Source organism: Triticum aestivum, chromosome 6B (genome assembly GCF_018294505.1).
Source record: "Triticum aestivum cultivar Chinese Spring chromosome 6B, IWGSC CS RefSeq v2.1, whole genome shotgun sequence".
In the NCBI taxonomy this organism is placed as follows: Eukaryota; Viridiplantae; Streptophyta; class Magnoliopsida; order Poales; family Poaceae; genus Triticum; species Triticum aestivum.
Window position 1 is genome coordinate 572316154 of NC_057810.1, and position 22738 is coordinate 572338891.

The window sequence follows — 22738 nt, forward strand, 5'->3', positions numbered from 1 at the left end:
TCAAATACTCGTACGCACCGTGGTAGAGGATGCAGTCATTAGGGCATGCATGTATCTTCTGCACCTCCAATCCTAGAGGGCATACGACCTTTTTTGCTGCGTACGTTCTGCCGGGCAATTCATTATCTTTTGGAAGCTTCTTCTTTAGTATTTTCAATAGCTTCTCAAATCCTTTGTCAGGCGCAGCATTCTCTGTCTTCCACTGCAGCAATTCCAGTACGGTACCCAGCTTTGTGTTGCCATCTTCGCAATTGGGGTACAACCCTTTTTTGTGATCCTCTAACATGCGATTGAACTTCAGCTTCTCCTTTTGACTTTCGCATTGCGTCCTTGCATCGACAATGACCCGGCAGAGATCATCATCATCGGGCACGTCCTCTGGTTCCTCTTGATCTTCAGCAACTTCCCCCGTTGCAGCAGCATCGGGCACATCATCTGGTTCCTCTTGATCTTCAGCAGCTCCCCCCGTTGCAGCGTCACTGTATTCAGGGGACGCATAGTTGTCATCGTCTTCTTCTTCTTCTTTGCCGTCTTCCATCATAACCCCTATTTCTCCGTGCCTCGTCCAAACATTATAGTGTGGCATGAAACACTTGTAAAGCAGGTGGGTGTGAAGGATTTTCCGGTCAGAGTAAGACTTCGTATTCCCACATTTAGGGCATGGACAACACATAAAACCATTCTGCTTGTTTGCCTCAGCCACTCCGAGAAAATTATGCACGCCCTTAATGTACTCGGAGGTGTGTCTGTCACCATACACCCATTGCCGTTTCATATGTGTGCATTATATATAATTATATGTTTCAAAAGTAAGAAAATCAGACAAGTATCTATCTAGGGGCAGCCCCAGTGCATGTAGCTCCCGCTTGCGCAGGGTCTGGGGAAGGGTCCGACCACTTCGGGTCTATTGTACACAGCCTTTCCCTACATTTCTATAAGAGGCTGTTTCCAGGACTTGAACCCGTGACAAGTATCTATCTAAAGTAAGAAAATCAGACAAGTATCTATCTAAAATAAGAAAATCAGAAAGAAGATAAGAACAAGAGGCTCACCACGGTGGTGCCGGTGACGAGATCGGCACGGGCCATCAACGACGGTGAAAACGGGGACGGGGCATGACGGACCGCTAAATCTAGACAAATCTCGGGAAAAATGGAGCTCCGAGGTCGAGCTTCGAGAGGAGAAAGCTTAACTAGTGTGGCTCGGACATTTCATCGAACACCTCATGTGCATAGGAGGTGGGCTAGAGCACCAAATGCTCTTCCCTCGTCGGCCAGAAAAAACAGAGCACTGTGGAGTGCTCTGCCGTGGCGATGGGTATATATAGGCAAATTATTTGTCCCGGTTTGTGGCATGAACTGAGACTAAATTAGCCCTTCTACATCGGTTCAAGGCACGAACCGGTACCAATGACTGTGGGCCAGGAGCGCGGCCCATTGGTCTCGGTTCATGCCTAGAACCGAGACAAATGGATCCAGACGAACCGGGACCAATGCCCACGAGGTCCCGGCCGGCCCCCTCGGCTCATGAACCGGGTCTAATGCCCTCCATGAGTCCCGGTTCGTGAAGAACCGGGACTAATGGGCTGGCCAGGCCCGAACCAAAGCCCTGTTTTCTACTAGTGTGGGGTGGGTAGAACCCGCCATAGGCAGGCGTGGGGGCGGTGCTATAGTGGTGATGCCTGGTGGCTCACTGGACGGGGCCCAAGGATGCCCAGTGCCTGGTTTTTATTGACGCCATGCAATCAAATTTGCTCTTAGTGCTCCAGATATTGACGCCATGCAATCAAATTTGCTCTTAGTGCAGTTAAGCAAGTTCAGACTTGGGTGAGTACTAAGGATCAAACTAGGTACAAAATTTAGAATGAAAAGGACCAAAATTTTGAAATTAGTACTTGGCCCTTTGAGTGGAGATTGTAGGCCAACGCGCCCACAAAGTGTAATGTGGGCCACTAGCATAGGCCATGGCCCTTCTTGATCAGACCCTGTCAGGTAAGTAAGTTAAAAAGTTGTCCAATGCCCTGCTAATATAGGGTGCGCCTACCTCCTTCAACGGACGATGTGGTACTAAACGAAAGAAAGTATGCCTCGCATGGTGCTCGCTGCGGCTTTCTGGGCACTATATGGGCCTATTTTGGTACCAACCGGGTCAAACTAGCACTGGAAAAGAGTTAACCGGGTCGATGTCATCATCCCTTTGGAACGGTAGTTTATTCCCCCTTTTCATTCATTCAGTTTCCAGGTGAGCTTCAGAACTGTTCCTTCCTTGATTAGGAGGATGATGCAAATCGATAGGTTTTTCTGTGCTAACGACCAAATATCGGTCAATCAATGTGTGCTGAAGACTGCGCCAGTGTATTTGAACGGGTTGTCCGTGCACAGTCCTCTTCTCTGAAGTCATACGCACCTGAGTTTCACCTAGCACTTGCCATCGGGCTCAGCACCTACAGCAGCTCAATGAGTTTCACCTAGCTCACTATTTGTTCTTCTCACCTTCTTTGTGATATTGACCCCCCTTATCTCCCATTCTTTTAAACTAAAGAAGCACTGTCATTTCTTGTTAGCATGCGTGGCTAGGATTACGTACTAAACATAGCGCGTTATTTCTGAAGATGTCCACGGAATATGTAATGCATCCAGCTGTTTCAACGCCCTTATAAAAGGCACATATATGTCCCCGTTGGCATCAAGTTAATCGTGAGGACGATCACAAATGTAGGTAAGAACACGAAAGTCAATAGTCCATGTACCTGTTGAAATATTAGGCAAGTTCATGATTAATTCCAGTAAATAATTCATGACTAGAAGAGATACTAGCATGCAATAATCTAGCAAACTAGAAGAACAGCAAGACATGCATAACAGTAGCAAGCACGTAACAATAGCTGTAGAAACAGACATGAACAAAGAATGTTGGACGTACTGATCGTTAGCTATTATGGGTGCGACAGTGTTGATGACGATGTTGGCGATGATCTGCTGCTGACGGCGATGAATACGACGATGAGTAGTACCGCCCAACTTGGACGGGAGACGACCCATGATGACGAATTTGAGCAGTCGCGCACAACGCTTCCCAAAAACCTAATTCGTCCTCTCCCGGTGCAGGATCGCAAAGACGAACGGTTCCGGAGACCTGCTCTCCCACGCGACGATGCACGCCGGCGTTTGGGATGGAGTAGACTACAATGGCGGCGCAAGTTGTGAGATGAGGCAAAACCCTAGGTGTTTTTTCGGCGTGTCTCTGGCCGCAGCCGGTAGCTGTATATATACTAGGACCAGAGGCGGTATTGTGTCGCGACCACAATCCGAAACCGACTCGGTTTCTAATTCGTATACTTACCGGACAAGAAATCAAAAACTTGTCTGCCAAGACATAAAAAATAAAACGGATTTCGGCGGACCATTCACGCGCATGTCGCATGTACGCGCCGCCTCGCCCCGCCCCGCCCCGCCCCGCCCCGGCCAGGCCAGGCCAGGCGAGGCGAGGCGAGCGAGCGCGCGCGTGTGGTTTTCCCTTTCTCTTCTCACACACCACTTAGAGTGGTGGAGAGAACCCACTATATAAAGAGGTCCAACTCTTCTTCAACTTCCAACGTGGGACTAAACTTAGCACCACCACTTGCCATTTTACACATGGGCTTTGAGATTTCAGAAATTGCTATGGGCCTAGCCCATTAATTCTAACAATCCCCCACCAGATCTCAGATACCCATTTAGAGATTTGCCTTCTCTCACCACTTGTTTAATATACCAGTGTTTCAGCAGAGTCTGTTAAGTTGAACTTCTGCCTAGAACTTTAAGCTACATCCATTCACAACTTGACAATGGACTATGCCTTGAATTGCTAGTTTTGTGTGAATAGGTTTCACTCAAAGTCTTAACCAGTACCTGACCGCCAGTAGGCTACCCCACGGTTTGGAGCTTATACGTCATACTCCCTGGTCTCTTCGTGAGTTTACTAGAGATCACCCAAATCTCATAGACTGCGACGTTTACATCAGAACTCATATAGGTGTGTTCTTTCAAGACTGCTCTGTAGGACAGCATCTTTGCTAATTATAGCCAATAGAACCACATTAAGGCATGTTGCTGACCTGCCTTACAGATCTGAGCCTTACAGCTCTGAGAGTTTTGCATCTTCACTTGGAGACGATCATAAGTTATTACTCTCCTCAGTTAACCAATAGCTTGTTCTTCCCAGATCCTAATTCACGGGATCTCCGATCACAAAGGTTGGGTTACTACTATGGTGTAACATCTATGGGTCTCATACCCATCTCCCTCGATGCAATATCTATCACATTTCATGATAGTCCCTTTGTAAAGGGATCTGCCAGGTTTTTGTCTGTTTGTATATACGTAACAGTTATTACTCCGGAGTTTCTCAACTTCCTGACAGACTTCAAACGTCTTTTCACGTGTCTTGATGAATTTGCATTATCTTTAGAATTGTTCACTTTAGCGATAACCGTTTGGTTATCACAATTCATAAGAATAGCCGGTACAGGTTTTTCAACAACCGGCAAGTCCATCAAGAGCTCACGCAGCCATTCTGCCTCAACAGTAGCTGTGTCCAAAGCAGTTAATTCTGCTTCCATAGTTGACCTCGTCAATATGGTTTGCTTACAAGACCTCCATGACACTGCGCCACCACCATGAGTAAATACATACCCACTTGTTGCGTAAAGTACATCAACATCGGAGATCCAATTTGAATCACTATATCCTTCTAGCACAGCAGGATGCCCTGAATAAGTAATTCTGTAACTCATAGTACCTCTCAGATAGCGCAAGACCCTTTCTAGTGCATGCCAATGATTATCACCCGGGTTGGACATGAACCTACTCAGTTTGCTCACAGCAAAAGAGATATCTGGTCTTGTAGCGCTAGCTAAGTACATGAGTGAACTGACAATTTGAGAGTATCTTAATTGATCTCTTGTTTCTTTCTTGTTCTTTCTGAGTGTCACGCTGGGATCATAAGGTGTTGGAGAAGGCTTGCTATCCATAAAACCGAATCGGTTCAAGACCTTCTCAACATAGTGAGATTGTGTTAATGTAATCCCACTCTCATCCTTAATAAGTTTGATGTTTAGAATTACATCGGCTTCTCCCAGATCTTTCATGTCAAAACTTTTTGATAGAAAAGACTTGACCTCATTAATTGCATTAATGTTTGTACCAAAGATTAGTATGTCGTCCACATACAAACATAATATGACACTATTGCCCCCACCATGGCGATAGTAAACACACCTATCAGCCTCGTTAATGACAAATCCTGCAGAAGTCAAAGTTCTTTCAAACTTCTCATGTCATTGCTTAGGTGCCTATTTCAGACCATACAAAGATTTTAACAACTTGCACACCTTTCTCTCTTCACCCTTTACCACAAACCCGTCAGGCTGATCCATATAGATCTCCTCTTCCAGCTCTCCATTGAGAAAAGCTGTCTTTACATCCATTTTATGAATGATAAGACCATAAGAGGCAGCCAAGGAAAGTAACACTCGAATGGTGGTCATTCTAGCAACGGGTGAATAGGTGTCAAAGTAATCTTCGCCTTCTTTCTGAGTGTAGCCCTTGGCCACTAGCCGTGCCTTGTACTTATCAATAGTACCATCAGGTTTTAGCTTCTTTTTGAACACCCACTTACAGCCCACAGGTTTACAACCATATGGTCTATCAGTTAGTTCCCAAGTTCCATTAGAAAGAATTGAGTCCATCTCATTATGAACAGCTTCTTTCCAATCATCTACATCTGGAGATGCATATGCTTCTACAATCGTCTTGGGTGTGTCGTCCACAAGGTATACAATGAAATCATCACCAAAGGATTTTGCAATCCTTTGTCTCTTGTTCCTTCTAGGAACTTCATTGTTATCCTTCTCAAGGACTTCCTCATGTGATTGTTCGAAATATTCATCAGTTGTACTAGATTCAGGAATTATCTCAGAAGAAAATCTAGCAATGCTATGCATATCTTTCATAGGAAATATGTTCTCAAAAAATGTTGCATCACGAGATTCCATTATAGTATCAACATGCATATCAGGTACTTCAGATTTTACCACTAAAAACCTATAAGCAATGCTCCGTTGAGCATACCCTAGAAAGACACAATCCACTGTCTTTGGTCCAAGTTTGCGTTTCTTAGGAATAGGAATATTGACCTTTGCCAAACATCCCCAAGTGCGCAAATAAGAAAGTGATGGTTTTCTCCCAACCCACTCCTCATAAGGGGTTTTCTCTTTATTATTGTTGGGAACTCTATTCAGGACATGACATGAAGTCAATAGAGCCTCCCCCCACCATGCCTTAGATAAACCAGCAGTGTCTAACATGGCATTCACCAAGTCAGTCAATGTGCGGTTTTTCCTCTCGGCCACTCCATTTGATTGAGGTGAATAGGGAGGCGTCCTCTCATGAATAATACCATGTTCCTCACAAAATTCATCAAAAACTTTTGGAAAATACTCTCCACCACGATCGGACCTAAGACGCTTGATCTTTCTCTCTAGTTGATTTTCAACTTCAGCTTTATAGATTTTAAAGTAGTCTAATGCTTCATATTTAGTTTGCAACAAATAAACATAGCAAAATCTAGTCGCATCATCAATCAAAGTCATGAAATATCTCTTTCCACCTTTTGTCAACACACCATTCATCTCACAAAGATCAGAATGTATGAGTTCTAGAGGTGCCAAGTTTCTCTCCTCGGCAGCCTTATGAGGCTTTCGAGGTTGCTTAGATTGCACACAACTATGGCACTTAGAACCTTTGGCAACTGTGAAGTTCGGAATTAAATTCATGCTGGATAGCCGAGACATTAAACCAAAATTAATATGACATAAACGAGAATGCCAAATACTTGCATCATCATTAACACTAGCACAAATTTGGTTTATTGACTTATTGCAAAAATCTGAAAGAGAAAAGCGGAACAAGCCTCCGCACTCATAGCCTTTTCCTATAAATTGTCCAAATCTTGACACGATTACTTTATTGGACTCTAAAACTACCTTAAAACCATCTCGACATAGAAGGGAGCCACTAACTAGATTCTTGTTCATAGTAGGGACATGTTGCACGTTCCTTAGTTGCACGATCTTTCCCGAAGTAAACTTCAGATCCACCGTGCCAATGCCATGAACAGTTGCATGTGACCCATTCCCCATTAGGACGAAGAATCCCTTGCGACCCATCAGTATTGCTAGCGGTCACCATGTTGACAGTCTTGGAGCTTGTTTTCCCTCTGCGGTCTGCATGTCCAGGGCATTCCTTGGAAAAGTGTCCAGGCTTCCCACAGGCGTAGCACTCTAGCTCAGCCTTGTTGAACTTCTTCTTCTTGAAGGTAGTAGTCTTGGTAGGCTTGTTGGAAACAGGTTTGTTCTTCCCTTTGTTCTTGTTCTGTGGGTACCTCTGCACCATGTTAGCAGTAGGTTGAACCTCATCTCCTTTTTCAGTGGTATCTTTAGCCCGAGCTTTTTCTTCAACATCCAGAGATGCAATCAGATTTTCAACTGATATCTCCTGTCTCTTATGCTTCAGAGTTGTGGCGAAATTCCTCCATGAAGGAGGCAACTTTGCAATCATGCACCCAGCCACGAATTTGTCGGGTAGAACACATTTAAGGAGTTCAAGTTCCTTCACAATGCACTGTATCTCATGAGCTTGTTCAACCACAGAACGGTTATTCACCATCTTGTAGTCATGAAAACTCTCCATGATGTACAGTTCACTGCCTGCATCTGTTGCACCGAATTTTGCATTCAGTGCATCCCACAGAATTTTTCCGTCATTTATGTGCATGTACACATCACACAGACGGTCAGCAAGAACACTCAGAATGCATCCCACAAACATAGTATTGGCTTCCTGGAATTTTCTCCGATCTTCGTCGGTCATTCCCTCTGGAGCACCAACACTAGCGTGGAAAACTTTCAGAGCAGTAAGCCAGAGCGTGGTCTTCACCTGCCACCTCTTAAAGTGCACACCGGTAAACTTATCCGGCCTCAGTGCATCAGCGAATCCAGCCATAGTTAACTCAGGAAATTGCTTATAATTAGGTTTTTGGATTGTTGAAATATTAGGCAAGTTCATGATTAATTCCAGTAAATAATTCATGACTAGAAGAGATACTAGCATGCAATAATCTAGCAAACTAGAAGAACAGCAAGACATGCATAACAGCAGCAAGCACGTAATAATAGTTGTAGAAACAGACATGAACAAAGGATGTTGGACGTACTGATCGTTAGCTATTATGGGTGCGACAGTGTTGATGACGATGTTGGCGACGATCTGCTGCTGACGGTGATGAATACGACGATGAGTAGCACCGCCCGACTTGGACGGAAGACGACCCGTGATGACGAATTTGAGCAGTCGCGCACAGCGCTTCCCAAAAACCTAATTCGTCCTCTCCCGGTGCAGGATCGCAAAGACGAACGGTTCCGGAGACCTGCTCTCCCACGCGCCGATGCACGCCGGCGTTTAGGATGGAGTAGACTACGATGGCGGCGCAAGTTGTGAGATGAGGCAAAACCCTAGGTGTTTTTTCGGTGTGTCTCTGGCCGCAGCCGGTAGCTATATATATATTAGGACCAGAGGCGGTATTGTGTCGCGACCACAATCCCAAACCGACTCGGTTTCTAATTCGTATACTTAGCGGACAAGAAATCAAAAACTTGTCTGCCAAGACATAAAAAATAAAACGGCAAAAGGAAGCTGCGCTCCTGCAAGAAGACGGACCGGATTTCGGCGGACCATTCACGCGCATGTCGCATGTACGCCCCGCCCCGCCCCGCCGAGGGGCGCGAGCGCGCGCGTGTGGTTTTCCCTTTCTCTTCTCACACACCACTTAGAGTGGTGGAGAGAACCCACTATATAAAGAGGTCCAACTCTTCTTTAACTTCCAAGGTGGGACTAAACTTAGCACCATCACTTGCCATTTTACACATGGGCTTTGAGATTTCAGAAATTGCTATGGGCCTAGCCCATTAATTCTAACAGTACCTAGGTATGCTCTACTGGTTTCCTACAGCAAATAAGGGATGGACCGCTCGACAAACTCGGACGTGAGATGGAAAAGTTGCAAAGCTTGGACACCTCATGTTTACCACTACAATTCTTGTGTCCATAATACAGTACATAATCCTCCGTATGAAAACAAAGAACACGTGCCACGAGAGACATGTAATGAATGAATGTGTTGAATGGTGAAAAATGCTTCCTGTCAACGCATGATAAATTCCTGGTCTCCTCTTCTAAATATAATGAGTAGACTGAGCGCTTGCATGTTTACGAGGAACCTGGAATTCTGATCACAGGATCGTTCCCGTTTTATGGTTGTTGAGAGATCCCAAAACTGAGCTATATTTAATCTACAAGAGGAACGCAATTCTGATGTGAACTAAACCAGGTTTATTGACAGTTTCTAGTCTCCCCATTCCTTCACAATTCAGCTTCTGTTCTGCTCAGTCATCAGCGTCTCAGTTGTAAGCAAATTTTCTTTTGAGTCTGTAACTTGCTTGACGCAATCGGAGCCAATCATACAATCGATTTGCAGTCAGATATGAATTTTGCCGAGTCTTTTTTATATACTCTATATGCAACTACTAAGTCGTGTTCCCGCGAACGGGTAGGTACAACTAATTCCTGTATGTTTATCTTACTAAAACCCAACCACGCCCATATTAGCTGACCTGTGTTGATTTTCACCCAAGATACCATCATTGGAAAAGTTGGTGGGTAAGTTGATCAAAAGGGATTACTAGCCATAAACATGCATGGATGAATATCAGGACAATAAGAGAACGGGTGCATCTCAGATTTGTTGTCTGATTTATTCTGGACAAATTGACCATATCCTGGTATCTAGATTCAAAGGAGGATGAATTGACATTATCCTGGATTCCTGGTATCCAGAAGTATGACACAGTGTTCAACAATAACTTGAACTGACAGAAGTCATGCACCACAAAAGTTCAATCAGTCACCTACTTATGCTTGAAAATCTTTCTGTGGAGTATGACACCCGGATATCCATACTTGCATCAGACCATTGCACAAAAAACGATGAACGGAATGAGGCCCCCCTCCCGCCCCCTCCCCTTCCTCTCGGGTGAAACGCCGACGCCGCCATTAAATCCACAACTTCCCACCCACCCCCACACCTCACCGAGCTCTCCCCGCCCCAAATCCACACCAGAGAAGAAGCATGACCGGAGCGCGACGCCGCGGCGTGCGGGTCCGCCGGCTTCTGCCGGTGGCACGGGTTGCGGAGCCGCGGGCGCTTCCGCCGCCAGCTGCAGCGCCGCTGCCCGAGATCGATCCGCACTCACCGGAGGCTCGCCGCGAGATGAGGCGGGTGGTGATGGAGCGCTTCCCCGACCGCGACGAGTGGGGGGAGATCCACATGCACATCCTCCGCCACGCGAACTTTGTCGAGCGTGCGCGCTTCATCGGAGACGACGGCTGCGAGGATGTGGAGCTCCTCTTCTGGGCGATTCAGGAGGCAGAATCATCAGATCCGCGGCAGGCCGCCCGCTGGGAGAACTTCAGGACGGCGAATCCCTCGAGGCTCAACATCAGGCCGCCTTCGTGGGAGGGGATCGCCAGGATCCCACCGGAGTTCATCCCTGCGGGGACCGTTTGGCCTCCGCGTCGTCAGTAGATCGTCTTCCCCAACCGGTTCGGACACAGCAACGAGCCATTGATCCTCCTCCATGGCCTGGTGAGTTGGGTTTACACTTCTGTGCTAATTCAGCTCTTAAAGCTAGGCTACGCGAGTTTCGACAGCGCCGCCGGGGGATGCATAAGGGTGTTTGTTCGATTGAACAATTGGGTTCGGTTCCTAATGCGTTAGTTCAGGATGTGGAGTTAGATTCGGGGGTTCTCCCTCTTGGCTTCCAGCACAATAAGGAATCTGATGCTGCTTCTGCGGCGAGCGAGACCTCGTCGGAGAATTTTTCCGGCGAGGGGCTCGGCCAGGTTTTAAATCCCAACCCCGTCCCACGAACGGGGGCTATGTGCCTTTCCCGTGGGGTGAATCCAGCTTTGCCTGGGCCCACGATCAAATTGCGTGTCATTGAGGAGAAAGCGGAAAACACGAGGGGATTGCGTAAAGCCGAAGACCTAGAAAACGTTGAGGAGCACTTTGGCCAGCTCTGGCTCATTCCCTCCCCCCCCTCGCCCCCCCCCAGAAACCCTACCCCTCGACCTCAAGACCACCAAAAATCCGGATTCCTTTGCTGGATCCGGAGAGACCTTGTTGAGAGCAAAGCCTTTTCGGCTGCGGATTGTTTTCCTGCAACTCGTCGGCCGTTCGACCCACCTCCCAGACAAATCAAAGTTGCTCATGAGGGGATTGGCCCTGGTTCTATCTCCTTCGCTGAGGCTGTTAAGCGTGGGGTGAAGATGGCAGATCGTCGTGTTGGGGGAAGCAACCACCCGGCTGCTCCAGCCAAGGGAGTGGGGCAGAAGCCTACTGCACCTGCTGGGTGGAAACCAACTGCGCCTGCAACAAAGGAGCAGGCTCCTGCTCCCAAGCCTAACAGATCTACAGCTTCTACTGCTGGATCTGCTCAGGTACAGTCATCCCAGTCTATGGAGGTTGAGGTGGAACAAGTCCTTGACCCTAGGTATAAGGACATGATATGCTTCAATTGTGGTGGACCGGGGCACTATGTTGGAAATTGTGTGAAGCCGAAGGCCTGTTTTATCTGTTGGCAAAATCATAATGTCAACAATTGTGCAGCTTGGTCTAAGGTTCAACCTACTGCTGCCTTTTTTGGTAGTGGAGCTCAAGGTCTTGGTTTCTACCATGTGGATGTCCCTGTTGCAAATGAGTCCAAGTGGTTGAACTTCCAAAACTGTGCAGTGGTTAACATCTTGAAAGGAGAAGTGAATGGTCCCAAGCTGAGGGAATTGCTTTCTGCTACTTTTTGCAAATCTAAAAATTGGCCCTGGCAGATTAGAGGGTTGTCTAGTAAGACTTTCTTGGTCAGGTTCCCTCCCTGGAAAAAAGTGGAAGATCTTATTGAGCTGCCTGGGTTCTCCCTGCCACAGGATGTTAATGTGACTCTTACTGAATGGAAAGGTGGATGTGAACCATTTGGTGAATTGATTGAAGCTTGGGTGCTGATTGAAGGGATTCCTCCAAAGTGGTGTACTTGGAAAGTGTTTGCTCAAATTGCCTCATTGTTTGGGGCCCTTACAGATGTGGACTGGAATGGGATGTTCAGAACTTTTTTTGAGAATGTCAGAGTCAAGATTGCTTGCAGAGACCCTACCAAGATTCCTTTTGAAAGACTGATTGAGATGAAGAAGAAATTGTTTTTACTTGGCTTTACAGTGGAAGGTTTTGAACAAACAGGTGAAGTTGATTCTGTCATTGATGTAGATGGAGATGAGGAGGATTTTGAGGAAGATGAGAAGGCTGAGGAGAACCAGACAGAAGGACATGAAGGGACACAGGGTGACCACATTTCTGATGGTTCAGGAGGTGGTGACCTAGCCATTGATGAACTGGACAAGGCCAATTTCTCATCCAAACAAAACTCTTCAAGAAAATCTGATGTTCAAGGGAGGATGGATGCACACATGAAAGATAACATAGACACTGACCAGGAGGACTTTATTCTGGAATATGCTTTGACAAAAGTTAACTCTAAGGGTTCATCTTCTGATGGACATGGACATGCTTCTGGATATATGTGTAGACTGAGAGATCAAGACCTACACTGTGAGGAAAAAGAGGGAGATGCCTACAAAACTCCTGCTCCAATTAAAGGAAAATCTGTTAACATAACCCCTGAGAAGAATACTGAGAATATGGAATATTGTGAGGATCTGTTAAGATCAGTGGACATGTGTGACTCTGAAGATGAGGGAATAGAAGATGAGTTGGGGGTTCTCCCTCCTGAGGCTGTTCAAATTCTCCAGAGTGAAACTTCGAAGAGATCCTTGCTGGAATCATTTTCTCAAGCTAAAAATGGAGAGGCTGTTCAGGAAAACAAGTCAAGATGGGGGCCTGTTGTTGCAAAAAGACCTGCTACCAGAGGCCATGGCAATATCAACATTATGGAAAAGGCTGCAGCATATAAGAGAAAGAAGAATCTGGAAATCCCACCCACATTCAAAGGTAAATCCTTCTCTACTGTGGATAAAAATATTCTTGCTAACCAGATGAGTCAAATAAATTTGGTGATTGGGGGGGATGATAATCAAAAGGACTTTACTATCGATGAGATGATAGAGGTAGAGAAAGAGAGGTGTTTGGTGTTTGCCAACAACAATCCTGAAATTGTGCTGCCTAATAACCTTGATTTTGACCCCAGTGATTTGGTTAGTACACCTAATGGTATGCCCCCTCTGGAACCAGTGGGCACTGCTGATGCTTCCAGGGAAACACCTATGGTGCTAACTAAAATTAAGCCTTGTGGCTTGTCCCATCCTTTTAAAATTAATTAATGATAGGTCTTATTTGGAACATTAGGGGTTTAGGCCAGCATGGGAAGATTCAGTGCCTGTGTGATACTATTGCCAAATCTAATCCTGACTTTATTGGTTTTCAAGAGACTAAGAGAGAAATCATTTCTGAGGGTTTCCTCAAGTCTATAGATAAATTTGATAATTTTGTTTGGCATTTCTTGCCAGCTGATAATACTGCGGGTGGGATCCTTGTGGGTTTCCAAAAAAAACTATTTTGAAGTGGTTGGTTTTATTAATCAAAAGTTTTCAATTGTTGCTACCATTAAAAACAAGTCTGATGGTTTCATCTGGCAGTTGGTGTTGGTTTATGGGTCTGCTTACCCTGAATTTAAGATGGATTTTATTACTGAATTACATGATACCTTGTCTAATGCTTCTTATCCAGTTATGATCTGTGGAGATTTTAACTTGGTTAGGAATGATAAGGAGAAGAGTAGTGGTTTGGTTAATCAACAGACTGTTTTCTTATTTAATGATTGGATCAATAGGTGGGCATTGATGGATATTTCTATCTCCAATAGGGTGTTTACTTGGTCTAACAACCAGGTCTCCCCTGTTTTTGTTGTATTAGATAGAGTGTTCATTTCTGTGAACTGGGATATACACTTTCCTTTTTCTACGTTAGTTGCTATCCCCAGGGTGGGGAGTGAACATACTCCCTTGGTCCTGGATACTGGTGCCAGAGCCCCAACCACCCCCAAACCGTTTAGGTTTGAGAAATAGTGGCTCTCACAACCAGACTTTCATAAATGGTGGTGGAAGCATGGAATTCTATTTCTTCAGTCAAATCCTCTGCTGAGAATTGGTTGTGTAAAACCAAGAATCTTAGGAAAAAAATTAAGGGGTGGAATATTAATAGGGAGGCTGCTCTTAAGAAAAAGAAGAAGGAACTCCTTCTGGAGTTTGATATATTAGATGTCATGTCTGAAACCCATCAACTATCTACTGCTGATTATGACAGGATGAGAGAGATTAAGAAAGAGCTGGATGAGTTGTGGAAGAAAGAGGAGACTGCCCTTTGGCAGAGATCTAGAGATAGAAAGATCCTAGAGGGAGATAGGAATAATGCTTATTTTCATGCACTGGCTAATCACAGACACAGAAAAAAACCATCTTTCTGAGTTGAATAGTCCTAATGGTGTGGTCACTTCGACTAAAGAGATGCTTGAGGTGGCTACCTCTTTTTATAAAGAGTTATTTGCCTTTGAACCCAAACCTGATATCCATTTGGATACTAACTTCTGGTCTGAGGATGAAATGGTGAGTGCTGATGAGAGAGAATATCTGGAGAGACCTTTTTTTGAGGATGAAATTAAGCAAGCTGTGATGAGTTCATATGCTAGTGGTGCCCCTGGCCCTGATGGTTTGTCATTTTTATTTTACCAAAACTTTTGGGACTTGATTAAGAAAGATTTTATGTGGATGGTTAGTGATTTTGAAAGAGGTATCCTTGATATATATAAGCTCAACCATGCCATTATTACTCTTATCCTCAAAATCCCTATGGCTAAAGACATGAAGAATTTCAGGCCCATTAGCCTCAGTAACTGTGTTGTTAAGATTTTTTCTAAAGCTATGACCACTAGGGCCTCTCCCCTGTGTGACAGACTAATTTCCTCTAATCAGACTGCGTTTATCAAAGGGAGGTTCATTTTGGAAAGTGTGGTTATGGCTCATGAAGTCATTCATGAGGTTCATAGATCTGGGACTGCTGGTTTGGTTCTTAAGTTAGATTATGAGAAAGCCTATGATAGAGTGAGCTGGGATTTTCTAAAAGAGGTGCTTCTATCTAGAGGATTTGGTAATAAATGGGTGGATTGGGTGATCTCCACCATTCATCAAAGCACCTTCCAAGTTAGGATCAATGATTCTAATGGTCCCCAATTCTCTGGAGGGAAGGGCTTGAAACAGGGTGACCCTCACTCACCCCTTCTTTTTAATTTGTGGCTGGTGTGTTTTCAAAAATGCTTCAAAAAGCTACAAGTATTGGTTTAATTCGTGGGCTTCTGCCACAGGCCTTCCCGGGTGGTGTGGTCAACCTGCAATATGCTGATGACACCATCTTATTTTTAGAGAATTCGCTGGAATATGCAAAAAAATTGAAGTGGATTCTTTCATGCTTTGAACATCTGCCTGGTTTGAAAATTAATTTCCATAAGAGTGATTTGCATGCTATTAATATCTCTGAACAGCTGTCTAATGAATTTGCCCAAGTTTTTTGCTGCCAGATGGGGGATTTCCCCTTTAAATATTTAGGTGTCCCCCTTCACTTTAAAAAGTTGAGGAGGGAGGACATTCAACCCATTATTGATAGGATTATTAAGAACATCTCGGGCTGGTTGGGGAGATTTCTATCTTACAGAGGGAAATTGATTTTGCTTACCACTTGCATTGCTAGTATTCCTGCTTATCTTATGTCTATTATGAAATTTCCCAAATGGGCAGTTGATATGATTACTTCTCAAATGTCTCATTTCTTTTGGGATAACATGGGGGATTCTCATAAATACCATCTTGCTAATTGGGGGCTGATCTCTAGGAAAAAGGAGTTTGGTGGCTTGGGGGTACCCAATCTTAGAGAATTTAACATGGCTCTCTTGGCATCTTGGGGGAAAAGATTTTATGATGAGAGGGACAGTGATTGGAAGAAAGTGCTGAAGTATAAATATAATACCACTTGTCCTAATTTTTTTAATACTAGGGTGGTTCTTGGTTTTCCATTTATGAAAAGTTTATCTTGGGCCCTTGCAGCTGCTAAGAACTTCTATAGATGGGTTCCTGGGGATGGGAATAGCATTGCCTTCTGGCATGACATTTGGGCAGGAGATTGCTCTTTGAAAACTGCATTTTGGGATCTTTACAGTATTTGCCAACAACAGGAGTCTACCCTGGCCCAGGTCTGGGTGGATGGTGAGCTACGGTTAACATTTAGGAGGTGTGTCACAGAAAATACATTAGTTAGATGGGAGGAACTCACTGAGATTGTTAAGACTGTTTGTTTGTTTGACTCTCCAGATCAACCTCTCTGGATGTTAGATTCTTCTAACAAATACTCTGTCAAGTCCTTTTACAAGCTAATTAACTTTGGAGGGATTCCTTCTGTCATTAAAGATGACATATGGAAGATCAAAGTGCCACCAAATATACATGTCTTTCTCTGGCTGTGTCTTTTGCTGTGCACCTGAATCTATTCAGCATCTGTTTTTTGACTGTATTGTTGCTGAATCTGTCTGGAGCTTAATTGCTGATATCTTTGTGATTGATGTTCCTAACTCTTTCGATCAATTAACTTCCTTCTGGAAGAGAAGGAATCATTGTGAAGCCTTGAATATTGTTTCTGCTGCTGTCTTGTGGAGCTTATGGCGTCTTCGGAATGTTTTTGTTTTCCAGGGGCGAAGATGGCGAAGTATGAGGTGTGTCTTGGACCTGTTGGGGGCGACGATCAAGAAATGGAAGGTGTTATGCTCAGAAACTCAGGGTGCACTACTTCTCCGGTGCTTAAGGCTTTTGGACCACCGAAGAGGGGAATTGCTTAGGATTGCGTGGAGATCTTAGTGCTCTTTCTCAGTATGGCGTTGCTGGAGCTGTAGTCGCTGTTACTTGTGTTTGAACTATCCTTGAGCTTGTAATAGGGCAGTCCTTAAAACCCTTTCTATCTGCGGCAGCTACTCTCTGTCGTCGAGCGCTGTTTAACAGTCCGTGCCTGGTTGTTTTGCCTTGGCTTTTTATAAAAGTTGGGGTGGGGGGAAACCCCTTTTCGTCAAAAAAAAAAGCCTAAAAAGTTCAGTAAATAAACAATTTGCACATGGGCTAATGCTACGGTTAAGTACTGGAAGAAGCTCCCTCTTTATGCTATCACCTTCCCAGATCGGAGGTGATTGCCTCAGTGTAGACGAGGACGAGACCCGGATAAGAGGTGCCGTTGCCGCCTCGCTCGCCGCGTCGGCTGATTTTGGTCTGGTCTATTTACAGAACTTTGTGAAATGCATGCTGTCGTTATTATTCAGATTTTGCAGCTTGCACGGGATAATCATAATCTTTTTCAGATAAGAAACCAGGAAAAGTACAGAAAGCACATTTACAGTCAAACTAGTTCAATTTTTTCTCCTCGTAGTTTGACGAATCGTGTCGATCTAAACCTGTCTCTTTCACAAAGGGAAAAACCGAATGCTGTATGAAAGGGAACAGGTGCTGCTAAAAGAAGCAGTATGTTGAACAGAAGAAATCTTTGGCGTCAACTTTCGGTGCCATGTTTTTCTTCCTAGTAAGCCCGGGTTCTTTTTCTAGTATATAAGCAATCTGATGTGAACTGTAGTTGTTCTTCAGACTTCAGAGATTGACGCCGTGCAGTCAAATTTTGGACAGTTGGACTGAGCAATTCACCTCTCCCATCTCATTACCAGTATGATCTTTCACCTCTACCATATCATTACCAGTATGCTTGCTCTTAGTGCAGTTCAGCAAGTTCAGATTTCAGTGCATACTGGTCATACTCAAGGATAGAAACAAACCCAAGGATCAAACTCCCAAACAGAATGTGCGAACCTTAAACACCCACTGTAAATAGAAACAAGCCCAAGGCCACTCACAGTTTCAGACTACGAATCATTCTGCAAATCAGCCAAGGTCACCAACACATAAAAAAGTTTCAGAGCAGAGACTAAGAACCAAATCACAAAGACCAAAACTTAAAATTGATATTTGGCAAGGGCCGCGCGAACGCGTACCCCCTCTATCACATATTATGACGTCCACTCTCCCTCAAAGGGGAGATGGTAAGCCAATGCACCCACAAAGTGCAATGTGGGCCACTAGCTTAGGCCATGGCTCTTCTTGATCAGCCATAGACCCCGTCCAGGTAAGTATGTTTCAAGGTTGCCCTATGCTCTGCTTTTATAGGTTCCGCTGCCTCTCCTCCCTCCTTGGCCGGGCGATGTGGTACTAAACAAAAATATGCCTCGCCTGGTGTCTGCTGCAGCTTCCCGGGACGAGGAATTCGAATAGGAAGGACAGCGTGTATGGGCCTCTTGGTACCAACCGGGCTGTTTTTTATGGGTTGGACTGGAAGCCCATGCACCAGATGTATGGAGTCTGAAGCTGGCCCGTCAGATCGACATCAACGTGGAAGAAACCGTGCGAGTAATCCCACGTTCAAATGCTCAAAAAAAGAAAAAGAGCAATCACACGTTCAAAGGCACAAAGATGTGACAAAAACCCTCAGAAGCTGAAGTTTGGACAAATTCTTTTACTGACCACACTTCTTTAGCCAAGGAGGAATTAACATAGTGCCCATTTTTTAACTCAAAAATAAACAGATGGATCTCTTCGATTCTTGGTGCTACTGTTGGTAGCAAAAGAACAATGCCGTTCAACAACGGCGGAGCTATGTACAGCTCTGGGGTGGCTGTGGCCCCCCAGCTTTGTACCAAGCAGTGAAGAATTTTCTTGAGGAAGGGCTTAGATGCGATATTTTTTAGCATTTTGCACCCTCAAACACTCATATTTTAGGCTTGGGTCCCCCAGCTGTTTGTACCTAGCTCCGCCACTGCCGTTCAAATCAGGCAGCGACAATACTTGTTGGTCGGTACAAACACTGAAGGTGCTAGCATGATGTTTTTACATCTTACGTTTAAGGCCCTAAAAATATATGCATGTAATCACCTTAGATGTAAAAAAATAAGGCATAAAAATGGCATTGGTGACCTAGCAAATTGTTTTTTTAGGGAAGACCTAGCAAATTGTTGTCAACAGTTGTTATAATTAGTGGCAAACAAGAATGCAGTTTGGCTTCCAGCCCATAGTTGAATGCGGTATGGCTTCTCGAGTCCACAAGTTGGCTCAAAAATGATGTGACACGGATCCATCTCAGAAAATTATGTTAGTATGATTCCTTCAGGTTCTGTAGTAGCTCAACACGTAAGCAGTCAAATTCAGTGTACCATCATATCTTATTGTAGTACTACTATTAGATAGAGAATCCGTAAGCATTAACTTAAATAAAGAGTTCACTTTAAAAAACAGATTTGTGACCAGATCACAGTATTCAGCTTCAACATAAGAAAAATGCACGTTCCTGTTTGTGACGCGGTAGTTCTACTGACACAGCACATACTGAATTTGAGTTATTTGCAAATCAGTTTCAAACAACTTGCATGAAGTTTTAAATTAGCACCTGATCAGTTAGATGGGCTAAAAGTTTTAGGAGTAAGTCTGGTTTCGGTAATTCAAAGAAACTTTGGTGGTGCTTGATCTACAGAATTTGAAGAAATGGTCAGATGATGTAGGAGAACTGACCAGATCATGTTGATAAGAAAAGAAAAAAAATCTCAACTGGTACAAAGAAAAGATTAAAAAAACACATCCTTAATATGATGAGTGGAAATTTTTGTTTTACAAAAATGCTCAAAATGGTAGCAGCTTCTATAAATAAGCTTGCCACAGCAAACATAGTTCTTTAGAAATGCAAAAGAACAATGAGCTGCGTATTACTGACATGGAGAGAAGCAGTACATTCTCAAAGGACAGTAGCTTTGGCACCGAGCAGAGTCATCTGATCATACAGTAATTACCGGTGTACTAACCTGTGCATTCTACACAGGTTGTTCGTGCAACCACCAGAAATTGCCAGCAAAATGAGATCCAAAAAAATTGATGGCATCATATATCCACCACTTGCGTAGTGAACTAGTGATACAGATTGTTTATATTATAAATCATGTATGTTGATCACCTATCCTGAGAGGGAGGGCAGAGTATCATTAGGATGCAGCGAAACAGGAAACCAACTCTTCTGTTTTTGCAAATCTACAGAAGGCTCACCAGTCCTTGGCTAAGATCATGTCCAGATGGAGCCAGTGATTCATGCCGTTTGTTAATAACTAACTAAAAGGTGTTGATTGATACATCCCCACGTACCCCGGGGCCAGAGATGATGAAGATCAACTGATCATGTCGAAGATTGACTGCGGTGAGGGCATTGTAGCACTCAACAATTAACATATGGGCTGCCAGCGGAGTAGTAAGCCCGTTTTTACAATGGAGAAACCATGCAGTTGTGCATATGAGCTTGCTCGTAAAATATACCCGGACAGAGGGAGTAAGAATTTAAGTGCAGAAAGCAAAAAAAAAAATCATTTGCAACATTATTCTCTGGGCAGTTCCTTGTGCATATTGTAGTAAAATGTATAGTAGATTCCAAACCGCCATCCCACAAGAGAATTTCTGGTGGATTCACACCATGTGCTTCATCTAGAAGTACAATTATTTTTCACAGAAACACTATATTACTATTACTATTTCAAAGAAGTCAAGACTAATTACGGATAAATATACTGGAAACCCCCGCGGGGAGGGGGGTAGTGGCGGAGCCAGAAAAACTGAATTAGGGGGGCCAAGTGATGTCAAAAGAGGCTGGGAGGACCAAACTATAGGAAAAAGATTTTTAGCAACAAATAGTGACTATTTTCTCCCTGTTCATAAGTAAAAGTAAAATTAGCAGCAATCCTTGAGGGGGCTTTCCTTGCTCACACTCCCTGTCTCCGTCATTGTTTCCACCGGGCCCGCCTGGTAGCTGCGCCCAGTTTGGGGCTAGGTGGTGGAGTCGCTGGATCACATGCCTTTTTTTGGCATCCTCGGAGTAGTGCGTGGAATAGCGAGCAAACGCGCACCTTCCGTGCACACCGTGCCTTTTCCTAGGCTCAGGCCAAGAAGATGGAGCAACGGCTGCGAGATGTAGGAGGTGGTGGACGTATGACAAAGCACTGAGCCTGAGCCGATGATGACGCAGCGGTGGAGCAATCGTTGTGAGTGTAGGTGGTGTTGGATGGAAGGCGAAACACTGAACCCGAGCCGCTGACAACGCCCGACACAGATGAAGGCAATGAAGAAACTTGAAGGGGTTGGGTGTGGATCACCAGCGCCAGAGAGGGGGGATTAGAGGGAAGACCAGGGCGACAAGGGTAGGGAGAGACACCGAGGTGGTGCAACATCGACACCGGCCATGGGGTGGGAGCCAGCGGTTCAGCTGATGCCGACCAGCGGGTCGTTGAGGTGACGCGCGGATATGTTGATGAAAAGGGAGAACGCCATGACAAGAAAGGAAGAAGGTGACGGGAAGATATGACATCCCATAGACTTGCGAGGTGCACGTTACCTCCTCTATTCCGCGCATTGACCACTGAATAGGAGGACTCGTATGCGAGTAGCGGAGCGATATGCAAAAGGTCCTTCTAGTTTCATTCCACGAAGTGCGAGAGAGATGGCACTGGACAAGACATGGCTTTGTGTCAACTAAAGTTTATAGTAACAGAGCAAGGGTTTTTTATAGAATCATGTAAAAATAATACTGTATAAATTTAGGTGATGAATGTGCTTAAAAAGACCAAATAGATGAGAATATATTTTCAAGGAATGCTGCAAAGTAACTGTCGGGGGAAAGGCAGTGGTACAGGGGAGGGGTGTAACACCCCCATCAAACCCACTGGTTACTGCCCGTTGCGTCTGGGATCTAGGTCAACACTAGTTTTTGCTGCAAACTTTCATCCTCACTCGTGCGTATCGGGAATCAACTTCTCGGTCGACCACCCATTCTTAAATTGCTTGAAGTCAAACACACTTAATTTTGATGTTTTTTTTTCCGGAACTACTTGATGGACGATTTTGTGTTGAACGATGCATGCACGATAGCTGATCCAAGCGCTTACGGCTGCTCAGACTTGCCAGTGGATGGTCTGTGATGTAGTGTCGTCCACATTTCGGCTGCAAGCGTCGTGTGTGTAGCACTGCTCTTTTTTTTCTTCGAATGGGCTCCTAAAAAAAGGTGAGTAGTCTATCTTCCTTCGTGCCGAGGAAGAAGACAATGAGTCATTCGGCCAAAAGTTTGGTAACTGGTATGTTGGCTCTACGTTGGTATGTTGGTTCTTACTAGTTACCTATGTCGTTTCGGGAGGCACAGGGCCTTTGCTATAGCTTCTGAATGAACAGGTTCATGTCGGTAAGTCTACACATGGAGCAAAATAACTAACACAAAACATTCTAAGAGCAACTACCACCCCTACAAGATGGTGGCTGAATCATCGCGATAATAGTGGAAATGCTGGAATACTCTGACTTCTTGGAAGCAGTCAACCACACCAAATTTGTGGGCGACTAGCTCGACATACCATTTCGATTGGCAAAATGCACCGTGAGAAGATCTCCTACCGATTGCTGCTGATCGACAGGAACACAGGGACGGTAAA

General features: G+C 44.7%; 1 non-coding gene across 1 annotated transcript; it reads right to left on the reverse strand.

Annotated features, from left to right (window-relative positions):
* Positions 1-18204: 18204 nt before the first annotated feature.
* On the reverse strand, positions 18205-18365 carry LOC123140185 (U1 spliceosomal RNA). Its single transcript, XR_006469838.1, has one exon. It is a non-coding gene; the product is annotated as a U1 spliceosomal RNA (small nuclear RNA).
* Between the last annotated feature and the right edge of the window lie 4373 nt (positions 18366-22738).